This window comes from Rattus norvegicus, chromosome 11 (genome assembly GCF_021556685.1).
Source record: "Rattus norvegicus strain SHRSP/BbbUtx chromosome 11, alternate assembly SHRSP_T2T, whole genome shotgun sequence".
Taxonomy (NCBI): Eukaryota; Metazoa; Chordata; class Mammalia; order Rodentia; family Muridae; genus Rattus; species Rattus norvegicus.
The window spans coordinates 78,970,275-78,986,482 of NC_141544.1; the positions used below are offsets into that span (position 1 = coordinate 78,970,275).

General features: G+C 49.2%; 1 protein-coding gene across 4 annotated transcripts in view; it reads right to left on the bottom strand.

Annotated features, from left to right (window-relative positions):
- Sema5b (semaphorin 5B) overlaps positions 1-15,578 on the bottom strand; it is a 123,042-nt gene extending 107,464 nt beyond the window's left edge. For 3 of the 4 annotated variants that reach the window (XM_087576204.1, XM_087576201.1, XM_087576202.1), the window contains exon 1: positions 15,267-15,534. The gene's annotated coding sequence lies outside the window, so the exon portion shown is untranslated. 4 annotated transcript variants of the gene reach the window in all.
- Between the last annotated feature and the right edge of the window lie 630 nt (positions 15,579-16,208).

Here is a 16,208-nt window from a genome sequence, read left to right on the forward strand (position 1 = left end):
ATGGGGCCCTGTAGGGGTCCCTGGCCTGAGAGAGAAGCAGAGCTGGGAGCCCATCTCCAAGGAGGAGATAGTCTGAGGATTTGTTTCCACAAAAATCCTATAGGTGAACCAAGAAGGCAGGCAGGCAACAGGACAGACGAGACTGGAAGGAGGCAAGCACATCAATCACCACAGAAGGAGGAGAGGGCTGAGAGGCAGCCGAGGCACTCGGCTTGAATGCCCAGCATTCAGTCACGGACAGCTGAGCACCTCCCTAGCTCAGCGCGCGTGTCTCAGCAGCACGGTCTATAAGATGAGGTAATAAAATCCTATCTACCCTTAGGGTTTTTTAATGAGCTAAAATACGTTCTGTTTCGTACAAACTCTCAGCAAACAAGGAAACCCTCACACTCTCTAACCCTTCTGGGAACTGCTCAGTCTTCCTGGTCTTTCTCAGAATTCTGCTTTCACTGTTCCGGTGGCCTCAAGTCACAGCATCCAGCCTCTCACACCGGACCCTACTTGACTGGGCCTCCGTTCCCGGACTGTGTACAGACTACAGCTCCCTCCTGCACACGGAAGAAACTGTTTCATTCTGAAAACTGCAATCCACCAGGCCCTCTTGCAGGTCACCTGCAAGAGGAAACACATTTCTTTCAGCCCCACGGTAGTCCTGAAGCCAGTATCATGGCCATTTTGCAGGTGAGAAACCGAGTCTTCAGGAAGAGAAATAATCTGACCTAAATCACCCTAGCTGAGTGGGGATTCAAACCCGGGCCTGTGCGGCTGCTGGCTCTTTATGCCACTCCAAGCGGTTTTTAGAGCACCCCTCCTTGACTCAACCCAGCTTTTGCCAGAGAGCAGGAACCACCTGAGGGGAAAACAGAAAGAGAGTCACGAAGGCTAAGACCTAAGATGTCGGGCGGCAGATCCTGCTGCTTCTCTGTCAGGTCCTGAGTTATCCTTCACTTCATCTTATCTGTGAGATATGAGACTCTTCGGGAAGGAGGCGAAGAGAGCAGTCCAGGCACTGGGGGCCCACACAGAGGCTGGCAGGGGCACCGGAGCCTGAGCTGCTCTGAATGCACGCAGGCCACTTGGCCAGGGAAGAGGGAACATGCGAGCGAACGAGGTTCCAAACAGCTGTGGGGGCTTACGAGAGAGTCCTGACAGGATCTTGGCAAACCCTGTGGGGGGAGGGGGGGAGGGGAGGGGCTCTGACGGACCACTGCAGTCCTCATTTCCAGAGGGTCTGAGGTCATTTCTTTGCAAACCACAGAACAGTGAAGCCAATGTGCTGCCTGAGAAAAATTCCTGTGGAGACTGTTAATGGAAGGTGGTGGACTCTTGGACAGGACACTGAGATCACAGGCAGACAGCTCGTGTGCCGAAATGAAGTCCTGTCAGGCAGAGCTCATCTCTTCCATTGACGGGGTCAACCGTGCCGCAGACGAGGGAGATGGGGTTTACTCACAGAGCGGATCCTGAGCAAAACATCTGAGCTCTTCACAGAATTATGTGCACAAGACAGACAAGGAAGCTGGGAGGCGGATGCTAGCAGAACGTGTCACTGCTGTATGACCTAGCCCTCGGGGTGCTTCCCAACAGGCCCTGGAAGGGGCGGGGAGGCCCACAACAGAGCTCCAAGCTACTTCCCTGTCTTATCAATCCCTCCGATCAACACACAGGAAGCGCTGCAAGCCAGGAGCAACGGCAGACATATTGGATGCCAGACAGGGCCTGCAAGATCCCAATCAGTTGGATCGAGAGATGCAAGTTAAATGGAGGAAGCGAAGTAGGGAAAACTGTAAGTTCCACCCGGGGCACCAAAGAGCTACAGCACACTCATGGGGGGAATCATAGGCTCCCTCAAAATCATACTCTGACGCCTTTAGCCCCCAATCTCACAGAATGGAACTTTATTTGAAAATAGGATGGTCGCAGGTTGAATTAGATGGAATCATACCGGAGAAGGCTGAAGCCCTCGCTCAGTATGAACGGTGGTGCCCTTATAGAGAAGAGAAATCTGGATGCAGATGCATACAAGTGGAGAGCACGGCAGAAATAGACTAAATCTTCTAGAAGTGAAGAAACACCCAAGACTGCCAACTAATACCAGAAGCATCAGTAAAATCCTCAATCATATCCCTCGGAGAGCACCAACCCTGCACATATAGGATTTCCAGCTTCTCCAGCCTGGGATGCAGCACACGCCCGTTGTCTGGTCCACCCAGCTGGTGGTACTTTGTTACGACAGCCCTGGGAAGCTCCGGAAGCCCAAAGACAAATTCAGGGGAGACGGAGCTGTAACAGCTTATGGTAAAGGACCTGGGAGAGAGTTTGATGATTGGTTCTAAGGCCAAGCAAAACCCAGCAGTGCTGTGAGGCTGCCAGAAGCAGCCAGATCAAAGCAGAAGCCACCTTCACAGAAGTACCTGGACTGGTGGTCCCTACCCACCCACCTGCCCCTACCCCGTGCAGAACCACAAAGATGAGAGATCTCAGAATCCTGGGCCCAGATACAAAGAGATGGATCAGAGGATTAAGGAAGTTTGGGAACGATGAGAGTCAGGGGAGAGCGGCTGAGCTTGCTAGACGCATTCACACAGAGACGACGTGCAGCTCGGAGGGATAGCAACAGACTCTGGACTTCGTACAAGATATTCTAGCAAGCAAACAAATCAATCAACCAGTCAAACACCTTGTACCTGTTAAGAGAAGTGAGCTTTCTATTTCTGAAGTACTCAAGATTTTGATCATTTTTGAACACCCCAAGAAGATGCCATTCGCATCCCTGCCTGGTTTGCCACCAATGTAGGCTTCTACCCTATTTAAACTTCGGGGACACGATGAGATGTTTTGCCCTCGAGGCTTTTCCCCAGTTGGCATTAGCAGATTAAACTGTGTGCTAAGAGCAGGAAGTCAAGGTTCGGATGTGACTTGAGGAGTCTGGAAGGAAGAAACTGCTAAAGCTAAGGATAGAGTTCTGTTTAGAGCACTTGCCCACCATGCACAAGGCCCAGCATCTCGAAGTAAAAGGAAGTTAAACGAATCTAACTTTCCAGAGCCCCACACTGGAATGGGCTGTGGAGAAAGTAGGAGAGCTTATGTATGCCCAAGGCTTTGTTTTGTGGGCCACCAGAACCACGCACAGGAACGGGTGATTACGATGCCACTGGGAAGGACCCTCACAGCATGGCTGAGTGCTAATGGTGAGCATCCACACAAGACACAAATAATGTTCCCAAGAGGTCCATGAAGAACTCTAGCAGGCCCTAGAATGGCAAACATGGCTGTGGCAGGCCTTGTCCTTTCCCCTTCCCCTCTACCTTGCTAAACTGTTAAATTACATTCCCAAAGCTAGCTACCAACGTCTACACCCTGGCCACTTCCTCCTGCTGAGGCTGACCATCAAGGTCCAGGTATCAAATTATTGAAGTCCAGCAATCAAGAGCTACTTTTTGGCCTGCCTAATTAACATGGCCAATTAAAATTAATCAGCTCATTCTAACACCGGTTCTCTTTGGCCGTTTGTAAACTGCTATTTGTCTCCTCTCTATCCAGAGGCACTCCTTTGTTCCTCCAGAGCAAAAATCCCTTACCTCCCTTCCCTGTCCTCTTTCTCTTCTCTCTTGTCCCCCATCTCCTGCCTTTGTCTCTTATTCCCTTGCCTTTGTCCCTCTGGGGCAAATAAATTCCCCTTGTGCTGAGAACTTGCTCTTGGGATGACTTGTGAATATCAATCCTTTCAGCCTATGCAGGAAGAGTCTTGTTCACCAGCATAGGACTGCTGACAGGTGACTGAATTTTTAAAAGATGGAGTTTAGGTCTTTAGGTCATTGTGGGTATATCCATGAAAGAGACTGTGGAATTCTGGCCCCTTCCTCTTTCCTTTCTGGTGTCTGGCTGTGAGGGGAGTGGTTTTGTCTTACATAGCTCCCAATATCTACAGCCTTGTTGTTGGCTCAAAAGCCATGCTCTAAGCAATCATGGGCTGAAACCTCAGAAACAGGGAGCCAACACAAACCTTTTTTGTCTTCATAAGATGATTCCCTTGGGTGTTACAGAGTGAGAAGCTGACTGCCTTCTGTCATCGTCTATTAAGCCCCACATTCCTTAATCATACAGTATGGGGTTGGGCGGGGGACTCAGAAAGAGAAAGCATCTAGCAACAGGAGGAAGCATGGAGCACCATCCAAAGTGCCTCCAGGTCCAGCAAGAAGCACAGTGTTCTGGAGACTTTAAGATCTAGGTGCCAGAAACTGCTGGAATAGTAGGTGTCAGGAACCACTCCACTGCTGGACCAGTCCTGATGAGCTCAAGATGGTTCTGCTGCTGTTGCTGACCAGGGAACTCACCTTGAGATCCACTGCCTTCCAGGAGCATAAGGAAAACCCTTCTATAGAAGGGAACCTGAGGCTGGAGCATCATTTGTCTCCAGGACAGGAGTTTCCCAGGAAGGAGGACTGAATAGAGAGTTACTTCACTGAACCTATCCAGTGTCTTCTGAAATTTCCAACCTCTGGGACTTTCCATTCTAGAGTCCTCTTTTCCTCCAAGTTGAAGAGCTCTGTATTCTCTTCTTGTGGACACCCTGTTGCTTCTATAAGCAGCCACCATGACATGACTGCAGGCTTGTCCCCTCTCTGATCATAGTAGCTCCTTTCTCTGGTGCTTCCATAGCTGAGTGTTCCAGTCCCCTCCCTGTGCCAAGCGCCTTCCACTGACCACCCTTAGGTTGGTCAATGTCTCTTTGAGAATCCATGTCCTGATCTGAGCCCAGATGACCAGGGAGAATACACACTGAGTCTTGAATCTCTTCGTGCCACTTAAGATGGTGTTGTTTTAAGTTACCCCATTACCTTGTGGGGTCCCTATGAAGTCTGTGCAGTATCAAACCCCTCAGGTCTTTTTCTCAGGCTCCCAACCAAATCAGGTCTGCCCCCACGCCCAGCCCCCTCAAGAGCTTCAGTAATTAATTTCTGTGATCTAAATGGGACTGTCCATCTGCCCCTGTTCAATTCCATTCTGTTAATTTAAACCCAGCACTGCAGTCTGTTGAGATCATTTTTGCATCTTTATACTGTCTTTTATAGAAGCTGCCCATTAAGGCCCTGTCATCAACAAATTTGATAAGCTCGATTCCTCCAGTCTTATCCAAGTCATGGATAAAAATGGGAAGCTTCATTTCGCTGGGAGCTCACTTGCCACTGGGAGAGGCTTCCCTTTTGGAATCTCCAATCATAAGATCATTCTTCCCCAAATAAGACTTCCTACAACCTAAGGAAGGTCTCTCAATGTGTCATTTCCTTCTTCGAACCTGGCGAACGCAAGCCGACATGCTCTCTTGCATCCGAACACTCTGTCACATTCCCACCTGGTTCTAAGTCATCCTCAGAATGCAATCAGAAGGGAGAGGCTTGGTCATCAATGAGTCCTCAGGCTTCTCAGCAATGGTGTGCTGTAGGTGTAAGAATACAAGAATATACCCCATCTTGTACTTGAAGTGATATTTGACTTCCAACAAAATCAGGCTACCAACCCTCTGAAATACCAGAGTATACCTCCCTGACAGCTTTAGAATCCATCCAGCAAAAATGGCAGCCTACCTTTCCCAACCTGTTGGGGAAGCTGTAACAGAAGTGTGTCATATCTGGACCTGCTCAGCTGCAAGGCATGCTGGGATCTTGGCATGAGGAGGAGGTAAGTGTTTGCTACGCAGACTATTTGGGGAGGGTTGGAAGGACATAATCAAGGAAGTAAACAGGAAGGGGGTGGGGATATACACCAGCAAGCCTAGCACTTAAGAGGCGAGAGGATCAGAAGTTCAAGGTCAGTCTGAAACAGTGAGATTGTCTCAAGAACACGTAAGTGAATAAAGGAAAGAATAATTTCTAGCACATCTCTCTTGATGGTCGCGTGTAAGCAGCTTCTCCTCCTGTGCTAGAGAAAGGAACAATATATAACCATAGGAAGCTGGTACAGCATTGGCTGTGGATATCACATGCCAAAAGTTACTTTAAAAACTGGAGAAATGTATATACAGTCATTATGCTTGAAGATTCTGGGTTTAAATCCCAGTTTATTGTCTGTGTAACCTTGGGCAAATTGTTTCATCTTTCAAGGTTTCAATATCCTCGTGTGGAAAGTGGAGATAAAAATAAATTCGTGTACATAAGGCGTATAAGCGTGCAAAAGGACAATGCATTTAAAATGTTTAGCACACTACTTGGTACATAGGAACGGCTCGATAAATAATGGTGGTTATTACAGAAGAAGCCCTTCAGGGCCCAGAGTGCGAAGAGTTCAAGGGTTAAAGGTAGAAGAGCAAATGGCTGAGAATGTGGAGGGTCAGAGGTAGAAGACACCGAGTGTTCTCTAAAAGCCAAGGCAGCATTATATGCTATTGATCTGGTGGTGAGCATGCGACAGTCTATTAGTCCATTTGATTCCTATATCAGGGAAGGCAAAGCAGTCATCCACTGCCTCAGTGTTCACTGAAAAGCAGTGTGCTTTTTCAGCTCTGAATTCAAGAACTTATCACTGCTGTAGGAAATCAGTCAGAAATGGTCCTAATGGACCATGTTAAAACGAAGCATAAATATTCCACTTCAGGAAATCTTTTCTGAGGAAATAATCATCAATAGCACAAAGATTTATGTCCGAGGATGCTCACTGCAGCGTTATTTATAATGGTGAAAAATGGTCTACAGTCTAAATGTCCAACCACAGAGCTTTTGCTAAATAAATTATGGTGCATCCGTTTGATGGAATACGGGCATCCATTAAGAAGTCCATTTTATAAAAACACTTAAGACATGGGAAAATTATCGCAATATGTTAAGTGAAAAGAGCTGATGCAAAATAGTGCAGACGTCTGAATACAACTGAGTTACGTACCTCTCTGAAGAAAATGTATATGCCAACGTGGCGAATAGATGCGTTATTTTTATAAACAGTTTTTAAGAAAAATGCCCCAAAAGTTATATTAGGAAGAGCTCCCGTAATCTGTTTGTAATAATAAGTCATTAAATTCAGAATACAGGAGCATAAGCAGTGGCTGTGGTCTGAATGTCAGGAGCTGGCACTGTCGAAAAAGGAACGGAGCGTTTAGAAGAGAGCTGAGGGAAGCTGCGTGCCATTGGCATGAGGCCAGGTGGAATCTAGGAAAGATTTAGGTCAGTGGCTCCAACCAGAGCTGCATATGGAACGGACACACACACACACACACACATAGGCTCCACCTTCAGGAATTCTAACTTAACTGAAGTCTAGGATAGGACAGTCCTGTGTAATTATCATATTCAGGTACATGGTCAAATGTATATAGTATTCAGGTTTCTGTTTTGTTTTTTGAGACATTGGTCTGTCCGTAATCAGTTATGTACATGGGTGATAGGCTGTCCTTGAGCTCAGAAATCCACTTGCTTCTGCCTCCCTCGTGTTGCGGTTAAAGGCATGTGGCACCACGCCCTTATATATTTACCGTGTGTGTGTATGTGTGTATAGGCATTCATATGCTCTAGTGTGTATGTAGAGGTCAGAGGACAATTTCCAGGAACTGCTTCTCAGTGTCTGCTGCTGCATAGCATACTCCAAGCTAGCTGGTCCATGAACTTCCAGGCGATTCTTCTTTCTCTACCTTCCAGGTTGCAGTAAGAGTACAGGGGTTAAAGATAACACCTTACAGCCACTGGATTTTTATATGGATTCTGGGGACTGAACTTGGGTTGTCAATCTTGTGACATAAGCAGTCTTACTCACTGAGCCATCTTCCTAGTCTCTGTCATGTATATGTATATATGTACACACACACACACATGTGCACACACACACACACACACACACATACATACACGTGCACACACACACACACTTAAGAGAAACCAGTGAATTCAGCATTGGCTTGGACTAAGCCACTGCTCCCAGTATGCAGTGGTATACAGCCTTCCTGCCACTGGACTTAACACACCAACCCTCACTAAAGCCACAACCCAAGGCACCGGCCTTATACAAGAAAATGACCCTCAGCCTTGGGGGACACCAGCAGAGGTGTTCATCAGGTCTTAGCCTTTTGCTCAAGAACGCTGAGGTGTACTTCCAGGTTCCTGATAAGACCCAGGATACCAACCGATGCCATAAACAAACTACAAGCTTTACAAAGTGTAGAAGGAAGAGAAGGTGCCAGGATTCTGGGACATTCACAGGAACTTGGTCCTGCAGGAGTAGGACCCAATGATATTTTCCTCCTCTGGCCTGCTTTTGGACAGAAACATACTCCAGCCAGTCAACAATGTGCGGTCCCTGAAAATAGTCTGCTTTAGGTGGATGAGGCCTCTTAGAGGACTCCTTGTTTCCTTGAGGTGCCTTGGAGAAGGAGAAGGAGGGGTGGGCTGCTAGTAACAAAAGTTGGCATTAAATGATAAGATCTGCCAGCTTCTCACTCCAAGTATAGGGTTACTGAAGACAGCAAAAGAAGAGGAAGGGGCCTCTGGTTGGGTGCCTAGCATACAGGATCCATCCACCCCTGAATAATTAAGAGCCAAGTGCGGCTCTTTTGTTAGTCTTGCAGCTGGGATCCTGAAGGGCCCTCCAGATAGTCACAACTGTGGCTCTGGCTCTGGGTAGACGACTTGAGTTGGCAAGGGGAGATGGACCTCCAGTTGCTACCCCACAAAATGTTACCCTGAAGTTGTCCCCTAGACATATCAGATCCAGGGCAGGAAAAAATCTACAAATAGTCTAATGGTCAAACCATAGTGCATAGCTTTGACTGTGCAATGTACTACACCTGTGTTTTACACACACACACACACACACACACACACACACACACACACACACACACACCATGCCTAGCCCACATGCACAGTCACATCCATGGGACTTTTAGGCTGAGGTCAAAAGGAGAATATGCTTGATTTCTGAGTCTGCAGAGACTGGCAGTCATGTGAGTTACTAACTGGGGGCCCGGGTATAAGGTGGGTTAGAAACTGGCCTAAAACTAAACCTTCACTGGGCAAAGAATCCACAAGAGTCAATTCACGACCCCTGGGAGGGCAAGAAGACCACTTCAGTCTTCATTCAAAATTGGTTGGTGATTTAAGTGCTAAAGATGGGCTTGAGGGTCATCTTCTTGTTTATAGGTAAGGAATCTGATAGTTTTACAGACAAGTCAGAGAGCACCTTCATTGCTAACTTAACTTCCTCGATACTTGAAACCTATCTCTTCTAATTTCATCCCCTGGGGATGGGTAGAACAGATGGTTGCTAGCCATCCTCCAAGAACCAACCTTTCCCATCACAAAAGATGCTAGCCAGCCACTGGGGTTGCTGGTTCAAGGCAGAGATATTCTGATACTATCAGCAAGGTTTCAGATTCAAACAGGTTCTGTGTGTGAGTCTGATCAAGGTGTTCTTATTAAAGACAGATCAGTGAGGCAGCTTCATGACAAGACTCAGCACATGTGGCATTGAAGCCTTCCATGCACTCTGGGGAGACCAGGTAGAGCCCTCATTCTCCGGTTTCAGGCCAGACAGTACTGGGAGAAAAAGACAAGCCAACAGTCGGGACTCAAGCTCAAGGTCAAATACTCCTGAGCTGTTGCTAGTCCAGGGTCCCTCCTCCGTTCTCCAGGATGCCAAGCAGCAAAGCAGACAGAAAATTATCATCTCCCCCTCACCCCCACACACACTTTCAAGTCACCAACTCTAATAAGTTCTTATCAATAAGCCCCTTGCTCCTGTCGAGATTAAAGCGTGTGTTCTGCAAGGTCTGGCTTATATCTCTGAGCTCAGGAAGGCAAAACCACCAAAGCAGAAGGGAAGGGGCACAGCAGAGCCACAGAACACACAGCTCTCTTCTCTCCATTTCCTTTAAGAACTCTGCTTCCAGTCGGAATTTCTCTAGCTGCCACTTTCTAGCATGCAAGGTGGTGGAAGGAAGGTTTCCTCAGACGGAACCCTTAGAGATCTGTCAGATGTGGAAATGACACATACAAAGATACTCATCTAAGCAGATGCCATCAAACCCAAGCCGAGAGGAGGGAGGTTTGGAAAGGGAGGCTTTATGCCTCTAAAACTCTATGTGTTGCCCATATAAGCCACAGAGGGATAGCTCTGCTCTGTCGATTCAATGAAACTGTGTGAGCCGAGACACTCGCTGTGGGATCTTGTTGTACATTTAAAACGAAGTTAGTTAAGCATTGTCAGAAAGGTAAGACCATCCTGGTGATGACTGAACTCAAATGCAAAGCTATGAATTTCAAGCAAACTCCTACGGAAGTGACTACCATGCACAGATACATCTCCATGTCCTAGAGAAATGGAGGCACTGATCAATGACCGTTATCCAGAGGATGCTGCCAGGGCTACTAGGATTCGAACTAAACTTGTAGGATGATGTCGCAGGTGAGGCAGGTACAGGATAGAAGGAGGCCTATCATTGGAGGAGAAGGAAGGATGGGCGGGAGAGAAGTCTGAAGGAAGAGGAGGAGACTAGAGAAAACAGAGGAGACAAGACAGGGAGAGGGAGAGAAGCCATGGCAGGTGATGTTAAGATTCTGCTCTGTGTATTTACAGGTTGTTATCAATGTTCCTAAGGGATGGATGGTACCGGGCTTTGTATGTTTAAGTGGGCAATTATATCTTATCAATTGGGTCAAAGATTATTGTATTGTGTGTTCTTTAATGTGTAGATTTAAGTAATGTAATGGAGTGTGGGGCAACTGGTCTGGGCTGCTGCAGAGTTGAGATGTGTTTCCGCCAAGATATCTAGCAGATATCTTGGGGCACCACAGTGTGGACCAAGTGGGTAAAAGACAACTATAATTATTTATTTTTGTATTTTTACAACATAAACTGATGAATTACCAACCAACACTCCCTTCTGGATAGTTGTCCTCTCCAAATGCCTGTGTTTGCCTTTGTCAATTCCCCGGGGTAGAAGGGAGTTCAGCCACATTTGACATTTAAAATGTCTGAAGTCACTGGAGGGGGCTGTGGTATCAGCTAAGGAAGTCGAATCCTAGTCTTCTCTGTTCAAAGTCTGGACTCCCAAATCCTTTGGATAAGTTGACATTAGATGTCAGGTCACCTAGACAAATGTACGGGGGAAAAAAACACAGACACAGTAAATCCTATCACAGACATGGAGGAAATGTTGGTAACTGTGTTCTCCTGGAAAGGCTGACTCACCCCCACAAGGGCGTCCAAAGACGTCTTCTTTGCTATTGTGTCTACAGCTCCTAGCACAGAGTAGGTGGTCAGTAATCAGGAAACACACAAATGTATTGCCTCTGTTGGTCTCCTCTGCCCTGTACTCAGACAATAACCAAGTCAACAATTGAGGGTCGTGAGACACATCTGGCTACTGAGTGTTGGGTTTTAGAATTTAGCCCTGGGGTCTAATTTGAGGTGGAATAACAAGATCAGGTATGCACTTCTGATCAGGAACTTTGACCCTGCACCTTCTGTCACATCAGACTTCAGAAGCAGTGACTTGACTGACTCTAGTATGAGCCCCTGTGATATAGAAGGGCAACCAACACCAAGGACAGGAGTGTTATGGTCAATGCTCAGAACAACTAATCTTCTTTCCAAATTCATGCTCTCCACAACCTTCAGCCTTGTTAGGCTGACTTAAAAAAAAAAGACTTATTTATTTATTTATTTATTTATTTATTTATTTATTTATTTATTTAATGTGCATTGGTGTTTTCCTGCATGCGTATCTGTGTGAAGGGGTCAGATCCCCTGGAACTAGAGTTATAGATGGTTTTGAGCTGCCATGTGGGTGCTGGGAATTAAATCTGGGTCTTCTGGAAGAACAGCCGTCTCTCCATCTCCCTTAGGTTGGCTTTCCTACAAATGACTAGCATCCCTCTCCTGCTTTTTCCGGGGACTCCCTTCCCTCTTTTAGAACCACACTCAAGGTTTTCTAGATATTCCTTGGGACTCCTGAAGAACTAATGTGAACTTCCAGTCATCCCTCATCCAACTTCTGAAGGTTTTTCCACATCAGAAGGGGAAAAAAGAAAGCCATAGTTTTTTTGTTTTTGTTTTTTACCATGTAAGTATAAAATTAGTTTACATCCATTAAATTCCATTGGAGAGATTAGGGATCGTGGGAGGGAGGAGGGATGAGTTCTAGCTTCAGCTCCAGAATTAGAACCTTGTGTCAGTGGGCACATGGAACTCAGAACCCCTGACCTAAGAATTATCATCTCTCAGAAGACTGACTGGTAATAGTCCCTGCAGATGAGAGGAAGCTAAGGCCCATGATGAAGGTAGGGCAGGGCTGGGGAATATTCTAGGGGATCCCCGAGATACAGAGAAACATATTAGCATGCCTCTCCCTCCAGAGCGAACATACTCATGTCTTAGAATCCTTTTTTTTTTTTTTTAGCCTGTAGATAATATTCAGTCAGATAACTAAAAGCCATAAGTTTGATTTGTTTGGACCATTTCATCAACACCCGATTGTCTTTAGATCCATCCGTTCTAATTGCCTCCCCATCAGCACTTTGATGCCTGCTTTTCTTTCTGCAGAGTCTAAGTTTGCGGTCTTCCCACCACTAACAGTCTCCAAGCCCTCTACCATCTCAAACCTTAAGAAGAACTTGTAATCCCAATACCAAGAAGGCAAGAGGAGTATCCAGTCTGTGGACGGCCTAGGTTATTGAATGAGTCCTTGTCTCAAAGGGTCAGGGGAGGGAATGCTGGAGAGACAGTTCAGTGGGTAAGGGCACTTGTTGCTCTTGCAGAGAACCTGGATTCACACTCACAGTGGCTCTCAACCTTCCACAGTCTTAGTTCTCAGGGATCCAACAGGCACACACATGGTGCACACACACACACACGAACACACAAAGGCAAAACATTAATACGAATAAAGTAAATAAATCAAAAACAACAACAAAACCCCCAAAACTTTAAGCCTATTCAAATAAACCAAAGAACCGATGGGATGAAGAGCTTCCAAGTCAGGATTCATCCAATCCCAAAGTAAAGGAGTAATCAGAGCGCTTCTCCGTCTCCCTACTTTTCTAGTCTGGCCCTGGACATAAGGAAGTCTCCTTCTCAGACCCTTAGCCTGTAGGATCCTCTTTGTAAACAGGCAGCTGGTGAGGAAGGACTCCAGTCCTGTTTCCTCAGAGTCACCAAGCCCATCTTCTCTTAGGTAAGTCTAAGTTCATCGCTGGACACCAAGCCTCTCTGGGCAGGCATTCTGCCCCGAACCTTGGCATGTTTTTCAACAGCATCTGGTACTGATGGTTGCATCGTGGTGATTTAGACATGCTTGAGGTTCACACTGATGGAGCTGTAGGGACGGGAGATCCGCCGTTCCTTCCTAAACTGTGGTGATAGCTGGTGATAGGGAGAAAGAACTGACGGAAGGACACACACACACACACACACACACACACACACACACACACACACCTGGTACACAGACCTTTCGTGATTTGCTACAGTCTAGGTGGCCTTTCCTCCTGGACAGTCCTCACTAAAGCCCAGAAAGCCAGAAGGTTTTTGCTCCTCAGAAGTGATACCACCCCCACCTCCACCTTGTACTCTCGTTTTAACCCTTCTTCCCCCAGCACTGGGAAGAAACTAGATTCGCGACAGGGTGCTTTCTTTCCAAACCTCTTACTGTGCACCCCCCTCCCCCAGCACCAACACCAACACCACACACTCGTACTGGTGAGTTCGTATTCTAAAGCTTCTAAAGCTCCGAGTTCTCCTCTGCCCCTTCCTCAAGGTCGTGGACTCCGGAAAGACAAGAAACCACTTGTAAATGCCAAGGGGAAAAGAAGGCAAGGAGGGTGAGGAAGACTGGAAAGGGGTGGGCTAAAACATTGGGAGTGGGTGGGTAAGGAGGTTGAACAGAGCACCGCAGAATGAGGTCCAAGTCAGTACACGACGGTGGGCAATGGGAGAGCTGAGACGGGTGGAAGGAGATTGAATTTACAAAGGAGTGGAGAAAAGAGATCGGAGTTGGGGCCAGTGAAGACAGGATCTTGTAGGTTCTAGACACAGGCAAACTTCCAATACCCCAGTCCTATTTGGCTGACCGAGAACGCATGGCCCACTAAGGTGGGCTGAGCAGATGCGCTCTGCGGACTCTTTTCTTCTCCAATGATCGAAAGCCAGAAGAGGATCGCAGGCCTGGGGACAAAGTCCCGAGGCCACCGCTCTAGAGCCAAACTCAGCGCCGACTCATGTCTGGCGCAGTGGGGCGAGATGACTCAGAACCAGGCCGGGTTAAGGCATCCAAGAGGGGTGAGATCGGCGCTTCAGGTGGTCGTCTGGTGCTTTAAAGTTTGAGGCCGGCCACAGAGCCCATATCGTTCGACCGATCCTCTCCACCTTCGCTTTTTCTCCTCGGATCATGCTGCTACTTCTGTCTCCACTCCCGCCCGGCTCGGGTCCCCGATCCCCTTTCCCGTTCTCATCCCTCGTTGTGCCCAAGCACAGCCCCCACCCCCGCCTGCTCCCTCCTCCTCTCTGGATCTCCCGCACGACGTGAGCGGAAAGTGAATGGGCAGCCCCAATCACAAAGACAAATTACCATGAGAAAAATAAATCAGGAAATCGCCCCTCTAGTCCCGGGTTCCCGCCGCCGCACCCTCTTCTCTGGCTGAGGCGGGAGCGAGGGGCCCGGGGCTGCTCCATCCAGGGCCGTAGAGGACAGAGTCTGGGCTCCGAAGGGCCCAGATAAGGCTGGAGTACCTTAGGAGGTGGAGGGGGTCTGGGAAGAATCGGCGAGGTCCGGGTTGGTGGCCGCGGCAAGGGGACGTCCCTGCGCGGGAGATTTCACACTCTGGGCCGGCCACGCGTTCCCACGCGCCTCGCCGCCCGCACTCCCTCTCTGCCAGGTTTACCCGCCCGCCCTCTGCTGAGCCTCCATCTCGGCCCAGTCTCCGCGCCCCTGCCCAGCTCTCCCCCAGCCTTTCCCTGGTCGGTCCCCCTCCTCCAGGCCCGAGCTCTGTGTCTCCGCCGCGGCTGCAGCCTAGACGCGCTGATCGCAGCCCAGTGGAGCCAGAAGCCAGGGCGGGCGGGCGGGTATCGGGAACGCAGCAGCACCGGTGGCGCCCCAGTCGAGGTGGCCCCAGACATCACTGAACCCCAGGGGCTCGCTCTCCAGCCCCCTGAAGCCTCCCCAACCTGCCTCCAACTTATCAGCGCCCCCGGACTCCCAACCCTCTACCCATCCGAGTTGCTGAAGTTTGCAACTCGCAGCCCCAGCCGGCGAGAAAAAAAGCTCCGGGAGCTCTCGGACTCACCTCCCGGCAGCACGCGCAGGTGCTGGGCTCCCCGCGGCCCTGGGCTCGGGGCTGTGTGACCACAGGGACGAATCCGAGGGCTGGCGGCCGGTCTGGGAATGGGATGGACGAACAGCAAGGATCCCGGGTATGGGCTCAGCACTCCGTCACAGTCTCCGACTCCTGTCGGGCCCGCTGCGCTCCGGCTGCTCCAACAGCCGCTGGATGCGCGGCCGACCCGCCGGGCTCCGCGGAGCTGGGCTCCAGCATCAACCCCCGCGCTCCAACTAGCTCCAGACCCCGCGCGCCGGAGCGAGCCGGGAGGAGGAGAGTGAGGGAGCAGGAGGTGGGGAGACGTGGGGGAGGAGTTGGGAGCCAGAGGAGAGAAGGAGGGGAGCGGGAGAGAAAAGGAGGAGGGGGATGGAGAGGACCTGCGACTGCTGGCGCTTCACCCGCCAGCCCGGAGGAGCGCCGGAGAGCGCGAGGGGGCGCCCTGCATCCCCATTTCGCCCCCTAGCAGGACTCTGGCCCCTAGCCTGCGAGCTCTGGGGATGGGTGGACAGAAGCTGCCTCTGTCCTACGTCTCTAGCCTTTGCCATCGTTTGCCAGGTCCTACCTTACCGTGCTCTGCCACCCCTATCTCAAACCAACTCCAACTTGGAGCCTAAGCTCCCCCCATCCCAACACCCCCCCCCCAGAGTCCCCCAAACCCCAGCCCTTTTAGCCAGGGAGAAACATTTTTCTGCCTGTGGATTTGAAATGTGAATGAGTAAAGGACCGCGTACCAAACCCGGGAGATTGTCATAAACTCCAGCAATAGCGAGATGCTAAGCTGCTGAGCTGAACCGAAAAGCTAGAGCTGACCGGTTGCTAGTTAGCCTCACACGCCACAAGACCTTGGGTGAACCTCTCCAAGTCTTAGTTTCCTCCGCTGAAGGCTGGCGTTGGTGATGTGCACCCTAC